At 40.9% G+C, this 18,874-nt stretch overlaps 1 pseudogene; it reads left to right on the plus strand.

The window, feature by feature from the left end:
* Nucleotides 1-376: 376 nt before the first annotated feature.
* Nucleotides 377-1,389, plus strand: LOC149234597 (polyadenylate-binding protein RBP45 pseudogene; annotated as a pseudogene).
* Nucleotides 1,390-18,874: the final 17,485 nt, after the last annotated feature.

An 18,874-nucleotide genomic window follows, 5' to 3' on the forward strand; every position in this document is an offset into this window, starting at 1 on the left:
CTACTCTTGTGGATTCTCGATCGAAATTTACATGCCCTGTGTACAGTCTTAGTACATCCACTGAACTACCATAGGTTTCTTGGAATATTTTGTTCTGCAACTCATGTGAGTTTCACAAGGTTTTTTTATTGTATTTTGATGGTTTTCCTTTTCTTTGAGGATTTTTTTTACCTTCCCCCCTATTCTTTCAAGACATCTCAAAATGATGCAACTAACCCCCAATGTGGCTCCTCCCCCTCATGTCACTGCACCTGTGATTATTCCCTAGCAACAATGATAGTGGATGATGATGAAGCCTTAGCCTCAACCACCTCCTCAAGATTCGTTTTGGCCCCTGCAACACCAACCCCAACCCCAACATCCCCAACCAAAGCTTATGTCTCAGCAATACTTACCGCAGCCAACCTCAGATGATGAGATTAGAACCTTGTGGGTCAGATATTTTCAGTATTGGATGGATGAGAGTTATATGCATGGCAGTTTTGGTAATAGCCAAGAGGTTGTTTCTATTAAAATTATTTGTAATAAACAAACTGGAAAATCAGAGGGTTATGGCTTTGTAGATTTTGCAAGCCACACAGGAGTTGAGAGAGATCTGCAAAGTTATAGTGGTGCACAAATGCCCAACACTAAACAATTTTAGAGGATAAATTGGGAAACATTTGGCATTGGAGAAAAGCGACCTGATATGGGACCTTATTATCCTATATTTGTTGGAGATTTGGAATCTTATGTGACAAATTATTTGTTGTAAGAGACATTGCAAACTAGATACCAAACTGTAAAAGGAGCTAAGGTTGTTACTGGTAGGGTTATAGGCCATTCAAAAGGATATGGGTTTATAAGATTTGGAGTGAGAATGAAAAAGTTTGGGCTATGAAAAAGATGAATGGGGTGTTTTGTTCCTCAATACCACATGTTTCAAACAATCATATCATAAAGCAGGGCAGTTCCTCCTCAAGCAGTTACCTCGGATAATGATCGAAATAATACAACTAATCGTGGGTGGCTTAGACCCAACCGTGATAGATGAAATGTTGAGATGATTATTTGGCCAGTTTGGAGAACTTGTGTATGAAAAAATACTAGTGGAAAAAAAATTGTGGATTTTTTCAGTTTAGTAACAGAGCTTCTGCAAAGGAAGCATTACAAATGTTGAATGGTACAGTTCTTGGTCAGCAAACCATTCGTCTTTGTTGGAGACAAATTCCTGCAAACAAACAAACTGCAGGATGGGTTCAACCCCAACAAGTAGATCCAAATCAATGGAATGGAGATTATTATGTTTATGGACAAGGATATGATGTAGGTTATGATTATGCACCAGAACCTCGTGATCCAAACAAGTACAGTTATGCACCTTATGCATATGGAAATTATCAGCAATGATAACAGTTTCTTGGGTTTAGGCTCTTATGTGATTGTGACAGTATGGGTTCATTCTTAGAGTTGTCTCTGTAAACAATTATTTTTAATGGACATCCAATCAATTTATCTATACCAGATTTAATGAAGAGGAAAGTCTCATGTGACAATAGAACTCATCTCACCGGATTGAGAGCTAGGGAATATCATTATTGTTTTAAATTAGTTTTCTTGTAGGAACATGTTGTGGGTATCTTGTCTCACCAAACTTTATTCCAGGGAACCATTTCTATAAAATAATTTGATTGTAGGAACAGTTTATGGGTGTTATTCATTTGGATTGATGAATTTGGGTATCTAGCTTACTCATCGCAATTTATCTAGCTTGTTTATGTGATGATGTCACGTATACATTATCACATCACATTTTTGGTTCTTAGCAAAAATGTTCATCTTGCAAAATGCGATGTTATCTCATTCTATTGTTGTAAGTATGTATGAAGATTTTGGTTCATTTTATTTGCTATCCAATCATTCAGTCATTTGGACAACCCAAAATTGAGAAAAGTAAAGCACACATTTTTTCTCTCTTTGTAGGAAATGTTGATATGAAGCACCTCTTTAGATATTATTTCAAGTAATTGCAATGATGTTATGGCTAAATTTTTTACATTTGAGATCTTTCATGGTTGTATTTACTCAAATAGTCTCTACTATCAAAACAATCGGTGGTTTACATTTTTATTTTTTTATATTCCTAATAGAATTTTATAGTGAAATACCAAAGACATGCACTAACTATAGCATAATCATAACCATGAAAATTCTGAAAAAAAAAAACACATGAAAAGACAAATTAAAACTCCATAGGGTAGCAACAATAATCTCGAGCCATTTTATTAATAAACATGGAATATAAATACAACTGGAGATTGAATGTGTGCACTTGGGCTTGCTACAGAAAGCAAGAAAATGCCCAGGTGAGAATCGCTGGAAATATCCACTCAAAATGCCTCCTCCAAGTTGTGTGTTCAACCCATAAAATTCTACAACTACTATTGCAGGTGAATTGATATTGGAGAGCCCAAAACCCCTCTAAAAATTATGCAAAATTAGGAGAACCCTCCTTGAAACTATTCCAGCAAAACCTATAAATGATTCGAGCTAATTATGAACTCCTAGAATTACCCAAATTTGGTGCTACACCCTCCTTGGAAGGTTATTCATCTCCCACAATCTACAACTATTGAATTAGTCACAAATACCTCCATAATTAGCTGTAGGATTTCCCTGCAATTCTCCTCCAGAAGATATGAGTGAAATTCCTACCCAAACCCAACACAAATGAGATGAATCCTTCCCTACGAAATAAGCCTGATAACACCTTTGTGTAGGCCCTAAAATGGTGAATTTGTCTCTCTCAGAAGAAGTAACTTCTAGCCATGAAATTCTCCACAAATATTTGTCCACCCTCAATGAAATTTCTCCTAAATTCGCTAGCCAAAAGTTCTCTTAAAACTCCCTCAATCCAGTGGAATGATTTATGCCCTTTCATCCTCATGGAAATTTGAACAGGATGAGGCAAGAGTTTTTATGATCCATGAACTCTAGCAAATATCTTCCCACTCAGTTCTAAAATTCTCTCCTAGGGTGGTACTCGAAGTCCACTAAAAGAGAGGCTGGAATTTCCCCTTGGAAATCCTTGTGCTCAAAGCACCAGTTTACTTGGATAACAACTCAATCAAACTCTCAAGTTAAATGCATAAACAAGGAAACCCAAAAATGATTTGGCTTTTTTTTTGTAGTTACTCCTCTCTCCCCTTGTGGTCCCCACCAAATCGATCCCCCTTGAGCATTTTACCCTCCTTATTGGTTGAATTCCTCCTAAGGATTCGATTTCCCTTTTAGAGTGTCCCCCACAACTCACCACTTAAATTTTTACCAACTTTTCCTAAGTTACCTTCCTTTCATTTTGAAAAATTTAATTCCAAGTCTTCTCACCAAAATCTCGTAAGTTCAAATGCCAAAATATTTATTAGGAACCAAAATTGCAAATTTTGGGAAGCTCCTTAGACAAATTTAAATATTAGGGATATGATTGTCCTCCCCTACCAAATGTTGTTTGTCCTCAAGAAACTGAAGTTTCAGATGTTGTAGAATCTATTCTACTTCCCACGTGGCATCCTCCTCTAATAAATCCTTCCATCTCACTAGATACTCCATGATATTTCTACTCCTAAGCCTCCTTTCCCTCTACTACAAGATGGCCTCTAGTGTCAAAACTAAATGCCCCTCATCATCCAAAGGTGGTAACTCTATTGTGGGCATCACCTATTGTCCTAGAGACTTATTTAGGCAAGAAACATGGAAGACGTTGTGCACTTTGATTCTGGGTGGAAGCGTTAACTCATACGCTACCTCACCTACCCTCTTGGTCACTCCGTATGGCCCATAGAAATGGGGCTTGAGCTTCTCCGCTCCCTTCTCCTTGACCATGGACTACTTATATGGATACATTTTTTGTTGGTTTTGGACAGTCTGCAAATTATCCTTGAGATATATAAGGATGTATTGGCTTTCTTGTATCCATTCCTTTGCCCCTAGGGACCTACTACCTCCAAAGATCACATAAGAAAATTTTAGTGCATCATAACCATCAAGAGAACCAAAAAGCATCATACCTATGGACATATGGTACATGGTGTTGTAGCAATACTCCTCAAGGTATAGCCACTTCACCCATGCTTTTTTCTGTTGAAAATAATACTGAGAGGGGGGGGTGAATCAGTATTATCAAGCAATTTAATAAATCTTCCTTATTTGATCTTTGAATTATTTTTGCATGTCAGTACCATAAAATAATGAGCATGAAAAACAGATAATCACACCAAAGAACACAAGATGTAAGGTGGAAACCCAATGTGGGTGAAAACCACCTGCTGCAATATGTCTCTATCTTCTTTCAATTTAGAAACTTCTTTTACAATGATTTTGTACTGGTGCAGTCCTTTACCAGTACGCAGGCTGCAACCTGCAGAGAGCTACAACTCTCTCTCTTTCTCGTTTTCCAGTCTACTCCTGGAAGGGAGCTACAACCCCCTACTTCTTTTCATAAAGCATCAGATGATCAACAAGTACATAACAGATATAGACCACTACAGATATCAGATCAGTAATAACAGAACCAACCCAGAACACCTTATCAACAGAGAAATTCAATCAACAGAACATCTTAAAACAAAGACGCAGTTTTTCTTTCTGTGGCCTGCGACCAGACGCCGTTAACTTTCTGCTACTCTGCGTCCACACGCAGATATCCTTCTGCTCCGCTGCGTGCCCACGCACTGTTCCTGTGACTGCTCTGCGTTCTGTTGCTTCAGGGACGCACCCAAAGATACTATCGCGCCGCGTCTTTCGCTACAGAGACGCACCTGAAAACACTATCGCGCCGCGTCCTTCTGCTTCAGAGACGCACCTGAACCTTGATAGCCCTGCGTCCCCACGCAGGTCTCTCTCTACTGTGCTGCGTCTCGGCGCACTTGCCCTTTACAGTACCTGCGTCCCGGCGCACTTTTCTTCCACTGAACCTGCGTCCCTTCAGATATAAATGATATGAAGACTTCAAGACTAACCCAAACAGTCAGATCTACAGATCTGATCATGCGCCATAGAGATCAGAGTCCATTAGAAGATTCGCCCTCTTAGATCTGGACTAGATCTCACCAAATAAGATATTCAACCAAAGACAATGCACAATCCAAATGAACTCCTTTGCTTTATATAGGCAAGCTCCTCCCCAAAACATGGAACAATACCACGAGCCGACACCATAGAAACACAAAACCGTCGGCTAGATACCACACAAGAAACCCCCACATGCTTTTTCTCTGCCTTGAAATGTGTGCACTGGGTGGACGCACCCCCTGAACGGCTGGCCAGCGTCGCTGGACGCGGACCCTGCATGGTGAACCTGCGGGTACGCACCTCCTGAACTGGTTTCCTGCGTCTTTCTTAATTTTCAACAAACAGAGAGCCTTGCCACTGGAGTTGCCATCAAGTACAACATCTGTAACATATAGTCATACCAGAAAACATAATGCCAACAATCTCCCCCTTTGGACTTGATGGCAACCTTACAAACTTCAGCTTCATTCTCCCCCTTTGACATCAAGGGCAAAGGGTATCCTTACAAACTTCAGCTTCATTCTCCCCCTTTGACATCAAGGGCAAAGGGTATGCTCCCCCTAAGCTCATGCTCCCCCTGAATATGAACCAGATCTGCAGCAACGCACCACCATGAAAGAGATAGAGACATATTGCAGCTATTTCCAAGATCTCCTTCTCCATAATGCCAACAATGCATTATGTGCTCCCCCTGAGCCTGTACCACCAATAAGAAGAAGTTCAACAAGATGATGCATCAACAACCCCCAGCTTTTGCCTGAGGTATTCAAACGTGTCCCCGGGCAATGGTTTGGTAAGAATATCAGCAACTTGTTCCTTGGAAGGAACATACTCCAACTTGACTTTCTGTTCAAGCACTTGTTCCCGGAGAAAATGGTACTTGATTGGTATGTGCTTGGTTTTTGAATGCATAACCGGATTCTTTGAGATGCTGATTGCACTTGTGTTATCACATAAGATGGGGATAGGTGGTGTACAAGTGATTTGAAAATCCTGCAAAGTCTGCATCATCCAAAGGAGTTGAGTGCAACAAGATGCAGCAGCAACATATTCTGCTTCAGCTGTAGACAAGGCAATCGAACTCTGTTTCTTGCTGAACCAAGATACCAGTCTGGAACCCATAAAGAACGCACCACCACTTGTGCTTTTCCTGTCATCCACGCTTCCGGCCCAATCTGCATCTGTATAAGCATGAAGAGTAAGATCTGTATCTCTAGGATACCATAAGCCATAATTTTGAGTCCCTTGAAGATATTTGAAAATTCTCTTTACTGCCTGAAGATGAGTCTCCTTCGGATTTGCCTGAAATCTTCCAACTATTCCAACTGCATGCATGATGTCTGGTCGGGTACCTGTCAAATATAGTAAACTTCCAATCATAGATCTGTAGGTTGGTTGATGTACTGCTGCAGATTCATCATTTGCACTGAGACTACATCCTGTGACCATGGGTGTACATACTGGTTTTGCATCTTCCATGCCATATTTCTTCAAAATCTGCTTGAGATACTTGGTTTGAGATAAAAAGATTCCTCCTTCCTTTTGTTGGATTTGCAAACCAAGGAAATATGTCAGTTCTCCTAGCAAGGACATTTCAAATTCTTTCTGCATGACCGAGGCAAAGTTTTGACTCATAGCTTCTTCATTGCTGCCAAAAATAATGTCATCTACATACACAACAAGTATTAGTAATTTGTCATTTTCAATTTTTATATACAGATTGCTATCTGCTGAACCTTTTGAGAAGCCTTGTTGATGAAGATATTTGTCCAACCGGTAGTACCAAGCCCTTGGAGCTTGTTTGAGACCATAGAGAGCCTTTTTCAAACGGCATACAAGATTTGGATCATTTCCAAGAATGAACCCATCTGGCTGTTCAATGTACACTTCTTCCTCCAAGTCTCCATTCAGAAAGGCTGATTTCACGTCCATTTGAAATACTTTGAAGTTTTGAAAACTTGAGAGAGCAAGGAACATTCGGATGGCCTCAAGTCTTGCAACAAGGGCAAAAGTTTCTTCAAAGTCTATTCCTTCTTGCTGCGCATACCCTTTACAAACAAGTCTGGCTTTGTTTCTAATTACTTCTCCATTTTCATTCAACTTATTTTTGAAGACCCATTTTGTTCCGATAACATTCTTATCCTTTGGTCTAGGAACCAGCTCCCAAGTGTTGTTCTTTTCGATTTGCTCAAGTTCTTCATCCATTGCTTTTACCCAACATTCATCTTTGCATGCTTCTTTCACATTTTGTGGTTCAGTAGAGGAGAGTAATGCCAAATAGCTTGAGGCTTCTGCAACTGTTCTTCTTGTTTGTACACCTGCTTCTTTCTGCCCCACAATCTGAGATTCTGGATGATTCTTCTGAACATATCTGGATGGAGTTTTCTCTTCTATTCTTGTCTGCTCCTCTGGTTCTTCTTGAGGTTCTCCTTGGGGTTCTTCTTCTTCATCATTCTGTCTTTGAGGGTAGCCTTCATCTTCTTCTATATCTTCATGATGTACTTGCCTAGGAATATATCCCTTCTCATCAACCACTACATCAATGCTGTCAACAATTCTGCCAAGTCTTTTATTGTAGCATTTGTATGCTTTGCTATGTGGAGAATAGCCAAGAAGAATGCCTTCATCTGCTCTAGGTTCAAGTTTGCCAAGCTGCTCATCAGTATTCTTGATATAGCATTTGCTCCCAAAGATTTTGAAGTGCTTTACCGAAGGAGTTTTACCACTCCAGAGCTCATGAGGAGTTTGAGTGCTGTTCACTCGGACATTTGTTTTGTTGAGAATAATAACCGCAGAATGTGCAGCTTCACCCCAGAAAGTTGCGGGAGTTCCTGATTCATCAAGCATAGCACGAGCCATTTGTTGGATTGTTCTGTTCATTCTTTCAACAACTCCATTTTGCTGAGGAGTTCTAGCTGTAGAGAATTCTCTCTTTATCCCATGTTCATCACAGAAATCGAAAAATTCATTTGAAGTAAATTCCCCACCTCTGTCGGATCTGAGGCACTTAATTTTGTGACCTGATTCATTTTCAACCAAGGCTTTGAAGGTCTTGAATTTTTCGAATGCTTCATCTTTGTGCTTCATAAGTCCTAACCAGACAAACCTGGAGAAATCGTCAATAAATAATATCAAGTATTCCTCTCCTCTAGGTGTTCTTTTCCTGAATGGGCCACATGTATCTGTATGTACTAGCTCAAGAGGCATGCTAGCTGATCGCTCTTTCTCTGGAAAGTTAGTCCTGGTTTGTTTTCCAAACTGACATGATCTGCATATGGTGTTGTCAGGAATTTTGATATCTGGAAGATCGCGAACTGCCTAATATTTGCATGCTTTCCTTATTTGTGAGAAGCTTAGATGTCCCAACCTTCGATGCCATAACCAGTGCTCTTCATCTTTGCTAAGATAGCATTGTTGTTCTCCTTCTTCAAATATGTACAGATTATTTGGAGTTCTTTTGCCTTTGAGTACTGTTTTACCTGTATCAAGATCACGAACAAGACATCCATTCGATCTGAAAATAACCTCGGTTTTTTTATCACACATCTGGCTGACACTTAGTAGATTATGCTTCAATCCATCAACATACAAAACATTTCCAGCCTTGACCTTTTCTTTCAAAGGAGCAATACCTTTTCCTTTTATAGTTGCAGGAGTATCATTTCCAAAAGAAACTTTCTTTCCCTTTTCTAAAGTAGAATAAGATTCAAGTTTTTCTTTATCACCTGTCATATGTTTCGAACATCCACTGTCAATGTACCATAGATTTTCCTGTCCTTCTGCATAAAATGCTATCCCACATCTTTCAGTTTGAGGTTCCTTTATTCTCCATGTTTTGGTGCTTGTGGCTTGTTCCTTTTTCTCCTGAAACCTGCTCCTGCATTCAGAGTCTTCATGACCAAAATTATTGCAAATAGAACATTCAACTTCATTTTCAAGAACCAAAAAGTTGTTATAGGTCCTCTTTGTAATCCCTGTCATACTTCTTTGTTTTTGAGCTTCCCTAGTCATGATTGTTTTATATGCAACACATTGAGCTGCTTTGTGACCAAAGTTATGGCAAGAAAAGCATTGTCCATTGAAGAAGCTTCTGCGGTTATTGAATCTACCAGCCAACTGATTGTAATTTCTATTTTCATCTATTCTTGAACCAAACTGAGAAGATTTTACCTGTGGCTGGTTGTAGCTTTTGTTCACCCTTAGGATGGATTGTCCCTGATAGTTTTTGTTTGTAATTCGTCCCTGCTTTACCTGATTATCTTCATTGTTCTTCTGCTCATTTCTTCTTGCTGCATCAAGATAACTTTTTGAGGTGGATGCTTGAGAGGTTTCTCCATTATAGCCCAAACCTGTCTTGTTTAGAGGAGACCACTGCACATTGATAATCTCATCCAAAGTTTCAGATCCTTTGACAAACTTAAGATTAATAGCTTTTGTTTTCTCAATTTCTTTTCTGAGACCAACAATTTCACCTTCTAGTTTTTCAAGATGTTTTTCCCTTTCATCAATTTGAAATTGCAAAGTATCAATGATCACATTCTTTTCTTCTATGCATCTCTTGAGTCTAGTAATTTCATCATAGAGATTATCCACATCTACAGCATCCTCATAATCATCATCTTCAAATGCCATTAACAACTTATATTTATTACCTTGTTCATCTTCATCACTGTTTGATAAGCCATCACTATCTTCATGGGTGTAGTAGCTTTTCTTATTTGCACTTTGTTTCCTGTTCCATCTAGCAGGTTCTTTTCCTTTATCCTTATAAGGACATTTTGCAGCATAATGACCTACTCTTCCACAAGCAAAGCATTTGAAAGGTAGCTTACCTCTGAACCTTCCAGAACCCCTTTGAAGATTTCTGACAAAATTTGATTCTTCTTCCTCTTCTTCTGGAACATGGCTTGCTTCATAGTAATCTTCTTTGACTGATGCCTTAAAAGCAGCTTCCCTTCTGTCTGATGGACCTCCCTTTCTCATTTCATAAGCAGTTAGAATTCCATGTAACTGAGACATAGTGAGAACACAGAGATTTTCCTTTTCTTCTATTGCAGATACTTTAGATTCAAACTTGGGGGATAATGATCTTAGAATCTTTTGAACTACTGTAGTCTCTTTTATTTCTTCACCCAAATTTTTCATACAATTAACAATCTCATCTACCCGAAGAAAATAATTAGCCACACTTTCATCATTATACATCTTGAGAGTCTCATATTGAATCCTGAGAGTTTGAAGTTTAGCTTGTTTTACCTGTTCATCTCCTTCATAGCTAGTGATCATTTTGTCCCATATCTCTTTTGCTGATTTGAAGTGCATGACCTTCATGAATTCTGTTTGGGATATACTTCCTAATAGAGTACTGACTGCTTTTGCATTTGTTTCATACTGCTTTTTCTCAGCTGGATCTGTAGGAGTAGCTGAAGGAAAAGCATAGCCTGTTTCTACAATGTTCCAAACTTCTGTACCAAGAGATTGAAGATATGCAGTAACTCTTACCTTCCAATAATTGAAATTTGTCCCATCAAAAATAGGTGGCCTGATTGATGCTTCTTTCTCGTAGTTGCTCATGATGAACGATCTACCTTCAAGCGATCAAGCTTCTCTGAAGGACCTGCTCTGATACCAATTGTTGACAATAATACTGAGAGGGGGGGGTGAATCAGTATTATCAAGCAATTTAATAAATCTTCCTTATTTGATCTTTGAATTATTTTTGCATGTCAGTACCATAAAATAATGAGCATGAAAAACAGATAATCACACCAAAGAACACAAGATGTAAGGTGGAAACCCAATGTGGGTGAAAACCACCTGCTGCAATATGTCTCTATCTTCTTTCAATTTAGAAACTTCTTTTACAATGATTTTGTACTGGTGCAGTCCTTTACCAGTACGCAGGCTGCAACCTGCAGAGAGCTACAACTCTCTCTCTTTCTCGTTTTTCAGTCTACTCCTGGAAGGGAGCTACAACCCCCTACTTCTTTTCATAAAGCATCAGATGATCAACAAGTACATAACAGATATAGACCACTACAGATATCAGATCAGTAATAACAGAACCAACCCAGAACACCTTATCAACAGAGAAATTCAATCAACAGAACATCTTAAAACAAAGACGCAGTTTTTCTTTCTGTGGCCTGCGACCAGACGCCGTTAACTTTCTGCTACTCTGCGTCCACACGCAGATATCCTTCTGCTCCGCTGCGTGCCCACGCACTGTTCCTGTGACTGCTCTGCGTTCTGTTGCTTCAGGGACGCACCCAAAGATACTATCGCGCCGCGTCTTTCGCTACAGAGACGCACCTGAAAACACTATCGCGCCGCGTCCTTCTGCTTCAGAGACGCACCTGAACCTTGATAGCCCTGCGTCCCCACTCAGGTCTCTCTCTACTGTGCTGCGTCTCGGCGCACTTGCCCTTTACAGTACCTGCGTCCCGGCGCACTTTTCTTCCACTGAACCTGCGTCCCTTCAGATATAAATGATATGAAGACTTCAAGACTAACCCAAACAGTCAGATCTACAGATCTGATCATGCGCCATAGAGATCACAGTCCATTAGAAGATTCGCCCTCTTAGATCTGGACTAGATCTCACCAAATAAGATATTCAACCAAAGACAATGCACAATCCAAATGAACTCCTTTGCTTTATATAGGCAAGCTCCTCCCCAAAACATGGAACAATACCACGAGCCGACACCATAGAAACACAAAACCGTCGGCTAGATACCACACAAGAAACCCCCACATGCTTTTTCTCTGCCTTGAAATGTGTGCACTGGGTGGACGCACCCCCTGAACGGCTGGCCAGCGTCGCTGGACGCGGACCCTGCATGGTGAACCTGCGGGTACGCACCTCCTGAACTGGTTTCCTGCGTCTTTCTTAATTTTCAACAAACAGAGAGCCTTGCCACTGGAGTTGCCATCAAGTACAACATCTGTAACATATAGTCATACCAGAAAACATAATGCCAACATTTTCTACTCGATCACCCACGATCTACATCGGGTTGTCTATGTAAGGATGGTAACTCATACTGGGTGTAAGCTCAATACCCACTAGGAAAAATAGCCCGTTCCAAAAACCACTCATGAACCTGTTATCCCTGTCGCTGACAATAGTCTTAGGCAACCCATGTAACCTAAACACCTCCTTGAAGAATAACTCAACCATCTAAGAAGGTGAGTACTTCGTTGGGATGGTAGAGAAATGAGAAAAATTCATCGGCCTATCCACCACCGCATAAATGCAATCCCATCCCCAAACCTCCGGTAGATCTATAATAAAATCCATTTATATACTCTCCCACTTCCACTTAGGAATGGCGAGAGGCTCCAAAATTTCCGTTGGATGATTTTTCTTTCCCTTGTTCCTCTGAAAATTATTGCACTCCCTCACATGCCTCAAGACATCCTCCTTGAGCCCCCGAAGTGCTCTATACTAGTCTTATACATCTTAAGGAACCCTTGGTGCCCTGCCAAAGGTGAATCATGTGCAACTCATAGGATCTTCTCCCTCAACTGTGACCCTGGAACTAAATAGATATTGTCCTTGTAGTATATTATCTCATCCATCACCCTGTATCTGTCATCCCCATGAGTACCATACAAGATCTCGCATGCATGCTGATTGTTGGAGTACTCCACTAGCAACTGTGCCCTCCAATCTTGTGTGATGTCCATCATAGAGAGTGTCGCAAGTCTCCGAGAAAGTGTGTCAACCACTACATTATGTTTTCCCTTGACATACTCACTCTCAAAGTTATATGCTTGAATCTTTCTCACCCATTTCTTCTGCCTCTTCTATAAGGTTTGTTGCTCTAGGAATAACCAAAAACTGTTGTGGTCAATCTTCACCTTGAACCAGTTTCTCGCTAGGTACTGCCTAAACTTGGATAATGCATGCATCACTACCAGCATCTCCTATCATAAATAGAGTAACCCCACTCATCAAGTAGCATCTTCCTTATCTCGAATTGTATGGGGTGGCCTCTCTACGTCAACGTGGTTCCAACCCCTTTGCTAGAGGCATCACACTCCAATACAAATGGTCATGTGAAGTCTAGCAAGGCCAAAATGGGGCAACTTCTCATTACTCTCTTAAGGAAATCAAATGCCTCCTACACCACTTCTGTCCACTCAAAGGCCCCCCTTCGCCGCCAAATCCGTGAGGGGTGATACTAGTTGTTTGAACCCCTTCATGAACCTCCTATAGTATGTGAAAATGCCCAAGAATCCCCTCAGCTCCATCACATTCTTGGGTGTAGTCAAATCTAGGATGGCCTTGATCTTCTCTTGGTGTACCTTCACTCCATCCTCCCCTATCATGTGCCCAAGGTACAACATCTCAGCTAGTCCAAACTCATGTTTGGACATCTTTGCATACAATTGTGGGTCCTCCAGTATGCACAATACCTCCTCCAGGTGCTAGAGGTGCTCCTCCCAAGTATTACTATATATCAAAATGTCATCAAAGAAGACAAGGACATATCATCACAACTGCCCACTGAACACATGGTTCATGTAGGACTCGAATGTGTCTAGTGTGTTAGTTAGCCCAAAGGGCATCACCAAAAACTCAAAGTGCCCATAGTGACAATGAAAGGTAGTCTTGGGGATGTCCTGCTCCCTCACCCAGATCTGATGATACCCCCGAGCACAAGTCTATCCTGGAGAAGTATTTAGCTCATCTAAGTTCATTCATCAACTCGTCAATGGGGGGGATTGGGTACCTATTCTTCATCTTCTTCTTGTTGAGGGCCCTATTGTCTATACTCATGTGGAGGGTCCCATCCTTCTTCTTGGTTGACACCATAGAATAAGTGAAGGGATTATAACTAGGCCTAATATGCCCCAAACTCAACAACTCCTATATCACCCTCTCAATCTCATCTCGATATGTATTAGTATTCCTATAGGGAGTAGTAATGACTATATGCACTCCCTCCTCCAACTCAATAGTGTGCTCGAATCCTCTGTCTAGTGGTTGATCTACAAGAATCTCTCCATTAACACTTCGATGCCTCTCCAACAAGGCCAATATATCTGGATGCACTGGTCGTGCCTATGTCCCTGTCTCTGAAATATTGAGCTCCATCGCCCACTCTATGTCCCCGTGTCGCAAATATGCCTCCATCTTATGAGTGGAGATTGTCTAGGGCGGGCAGGAGTGCATGTCCCTCAGCACTATTGGCTTCCCTTTTGGGCCCGTGAACTCCAACACCAACTTCTTCCAATCAGTGGTGACCCTCCCCGATCAGTACAACCATTGGACACCAACACCATGTTGATGTCTGGAATATCAACCACAAAAAAATGGTTAGAGATGGAGTAGTTCCCCATCATTAGTTTCAAGCTAGGAACATACTCCGTACGCTACATCATCTATTCATATCGCACTAGCACCAAGAATCAAATGTTTATGTGTGAATCCTTCTCTACTCCACCATTTGGTCATCGATAAAGTTGTGGGTAGCCCCATTTTTCACTAAGACTTTGGAACTCCCCGAAGTGAAGCCATAACACCGCTAGATGGAGAAAATGGTCCTCCTCCCTAGGGTGGTGGTGATGCTCCTCCCGTAGGTTGTCACCCCTCATCTCCATGGCCTACCTCGAGCTCAACCTCCTCATCCAACTCATTATCTGCGTACACATCAATGTAATGTGCCTTTCCCTTGGTGCACTTGTGCCTTGGTTCCTAAGGCTCCTGGCACATGAAGCATATTTTTGCATCCCGAGGCCCTTGCTAGTCTCCTCATCCAACTATCCACCTCCAATCTCCCTCTCAAGTGGGCGAACATCTTGGCTCTCTTGAGGAGCAGTAGGTCTATTGGGTACAAAGGCTCTGGCCTTGGGCACTACATCAATCATGTCCCGAGTCCTAGAAATAGTGTTCAACAATGACATGAGCTTGTAGGCCCTCACCTTTCCATGTAAGGGCTCATCTAACCCTTCCACAAACAGCATAATCAATCGATCTACTGATACATCTGACACATTCATTCCCAACCTCTCGAACTCTTGAATGTAAATCTTTGTGTTGCATGTTTGTCTCGGGTGGGCCAACTCCTTGAGATGTAGCTCAGTATCGTTCCTTTCGAACCTCTCAGTCAGCCTCTTTGTGAACTTGGAATTAAAGGTACTTTAAATGTACCCCAATGTAATTAGGCCATGGTATAACAATTCATATGCATATCCATCCATATGTAGCATAGCAAACCAGATAGAATTTGTCTCTCGCATGGCGTTTAGGTGGAAGTAAGTATCTAACTTCTGGACCCAAGCCCTAGCTAAACTCTTAGCTAACCCATCATAATTTGGGAGAGTGAACTTCCCTACTATCTTTTGTACCTCCCGACTAGACTGCCCTCCCCGGTAATGAGTCCCAACTATTGTGGCATGCCTCTTCTTGAGGTGACTCAAAAGACATCACCCTCCTGATCCCGGCGTCTAGCTTCTCATACTCACCAATGCCTAATGCAACTTAGTTCACCATATCTGCGACAGGGTCAGACTCCCTCTCCTACTCAAGCTAGTCCATGAAATGGGGCATCTTAGGATGACATGTTTGACCACGCAAATGCGTATGAGGTGGATGGTATGTATGACATCCTACCATTTCTCTGGAACCCCCATCACCTTAGGGTGTTTCCATTGTTTTATCATTCACATGTAGGCCCATTAACCACTGCATCATGTCCATCATTAGTTGGCTGGTCCTCATAAACTCCTCCAAGATCTAGTTTTGTCCTCCCTTCCCATGTTGCTTTGTATCCTCTTGGTTCTCCATGTGCCCTCATATTTTTTCTACCTTTGTATCAGAAAATGGGTTTGTTGCTCCCTCTCTACCTTGACCTCTACCTCTTCCTCTTCCCCGATCCCTCTGGAAGACAACTCCTTGATATCTGGGTGGCATCACTTGCTCTTATCTCATACACTAGATAGGAGCATGCTTTGATACCGCTTTAATATTTCTAATAGAAATTTACAGTGAAATACCAAAGACATGCACTAGCTACAACATAAGCATAACCATGAAAATTATGAAAATAACACATGTAGAGACAAATTAAAACTCCATAGGGAAGCAACAATAATCCCGATTTATTTTATTAATAAACATATAATCAAACTAGATATGGAAAGTGTGCACCCGAGCTTGCTATAGAAAGAAAACAAATACCAAGGTGAGAATAGCTAGAAATGTCCACTCAAAATGGCTCCTCCAAGTTGTGCATTCAACCCAGAAAATTTTGCAACTGTTGTTGTAGGTGAACTGAGATTTCAAGGCCCAAAGCCCCTCCAAACATTCTTCAAAATTAGGAGCACACTCCTTGAGACTATTCCAGCAAAACCTAGAAAGGATTTGGGCTAATTCCAACCTCCCATAATCACCCAAATTTGGTGCTACACTCGCTTGACAGGTTCTTCATCCCCCACAATCTACAACTACTGAATTTGTCAAAAATACCTCGCTATAGGATTTGTTGAAGATAGAAACAAGAAATGTTAAAAATAGAATCCATAAATTCCAATTTAATTTGTCCTTGAATTAAATTGAGAATTAAAATTGTAATTCTTTTCTCATAGAACTTGCAATAGTTAACTAAGCTAAGTTGACTTTGTTAACTTTGGAATTTTGAGTTGGAAGTCTTTCTGAAGTCATATATATGTTCTCCCACTATTATAGGGGTCCTAGATGAGTTAATTGTGAGTTGTAATTAGATAAGTCAGTTTACTGAGTTAAGTTTAGTTAAATTAGTTCCAAACTGTTTGAGGAACTAATAGTGAGTTAATAGCCAATTGGTGCACTAATGCATTAACTAGTGCTACTCAAGTTAACTGAATATTCCCTCATCAAAAACTAATGCATGTCAATTCTGAGAAAGACCCAGTTGAGACTAGAGTGCAGGGATAGTGTACTATCAGTTGTATAATTTTCTGAGTTGTACAAATGGTGCATGTAATCAGGAGCTAAACCTAGAAGGGATTGTGCAGTTTTAGATGCACCGGTTTCCCTTTAAGACAGGCTAATTATCCATAGGAATTGTGCAAGGAAATTAGGGCTTGGAGAGAAGGAGAAGAGGCCAAGGTTTGGCTTGAGCTTTCTTGTGAGCTGGGAGATTTATCATACTAAGTGTTGGGATTGTTCTTGTGAGAAAAAGCATTGTATTATCATCTTAGATTTCTAATTTAATGTAATATAGATAGTGGGGTTTTTAGCTAAGGCTTTCCCCAGATACTTATTGTGTTACATGTCATTCCTCTTGTTATTATTGTTTTCATCGATCTATTAGCTTCCGTTGTTTGAAAGTAGAAGTAGATTCTTGTCCTGTGCTTTAGTAAATTGCATGAGCTTATGAATCTATAGGACTTTCTACATGGTATCAGAGCTGAGAACAATATACTAGAAGATATTTTGAAGCTTTGAGTTCAGGGTTACACGTGAAATTCGAATTTGCAATACATACTTCACGATCGACAGATGGTGTTCTACGATTTGCGGCTCGAGTATGCCTTGGATGGTAGCTCGAATTATATAGACTGGCAACATAGGATGGAGGCCGTGTTGGAGGATAATGGCTTGAAGGAATTCATTGATGAGGACATTCCTAAACCATTAGCATCATATGCTCAGAATCTGGCCAAATGGAAGAAGTGTGTGGCAAGAGCGAGGCAAATAATCTTGAGGGAGTTTGACACCACATTGTCTCGAGTCTCCATGGGAAGGAAACTATGCATGTTATGTGGAAAGCATTGAAAGACCTTTTCCAGAACAGTAGTGACCAATGGAAGTTGGCACTAAAAGATAAACTTCGAAAAATCAAGATGGAGGTGGGCAACTCAATTTCAAATTACTTGACCAAGTTCACTCAATGTTGTAATGAACTTGGAAGTGTTGCAATCACGGTTGTTGAGGATGATATGGTGAGTCTTACTCTTCTAGGACTCCCAAAGAGTTGGCATAGTTATCATAACTCTACCAATTGTCAAGAGAAGCTTCCATATTGGGAGTGACTGTGGTCGGATTTGATGCAAAAGAGGATCAGGAGGAACACTAGAGATGGGACCTCTTCCAAGGAAGTGGAAGAGGATTTTTCCTTAGCGAGTAAGGCAAAGAAAGATAAGGGGAAAAGGTCCTAAGGTGAGGAGGGTGGAAAGAAGATGGACTTGATGAAAGTCAAGTATTTTCACTATCACAAGCACAGGCACTATGCCAAGAACTGCACATAGAAGAAAGCAAGCAAGAAGGAGTCGAAAATAACGACAACAAGTGAAACTCTAGCTTCACAATTCGAACTTGATTTCACTCTCAATGCATGCATGGCCAACACTATCATGGGAGGTGTGTGGTATGTTGACAGCAGTGCCGCATTCCATATGATGGGGAATAGAGATCTCTTTAGTGATTTTGAGGAGAAAGACCTCAAGCAAAGTATAGAGTTTGGAGATGATGAGAGGTATAGAGCTGCTGAGATCGGTACGATTACCTTTCAGAGGGAGTCTGGATCCCCTCTCAGGATCACAGATGTGGTGTATGTTCTGGGAATAAAGAAGAATATTGTTTCAGTCGCGGTATTGGAAGACCGTGGCTATGATGTGGATTTTAGGAAGGGAAAGGTTTTCCTTAGACACATCACCATGGGATAGAGACTTGAGGATCAAGATGCATGAAAAGTCTTAACGATCAAGGCAAAGGTTAGAGACTTGATGGTTGAGAGGGCGAGTAAATTACCTCTCAACATGCAGCCCCAGAGGAAGAAGTCATAGACAATTGTGGATCAACCACAATTAGAGAAGCTGAGAAGAGACTAAG

This window comes from Pinus tabuliformis, chromosome 8 (genome assembly GCF_031772625.1).
Source record: "Pinus tabuliformis cultivar Carrire ecotype Pingquan chromosome 8, CPIR1, whole genome shotgun sequence".
Taxonomy (NCBI): Eukaryota; Viridiplantae; Streptophyta; class Pinopsida; order Pinales; family Pinaceae; genus Pinus; species Pinus tabuliformis.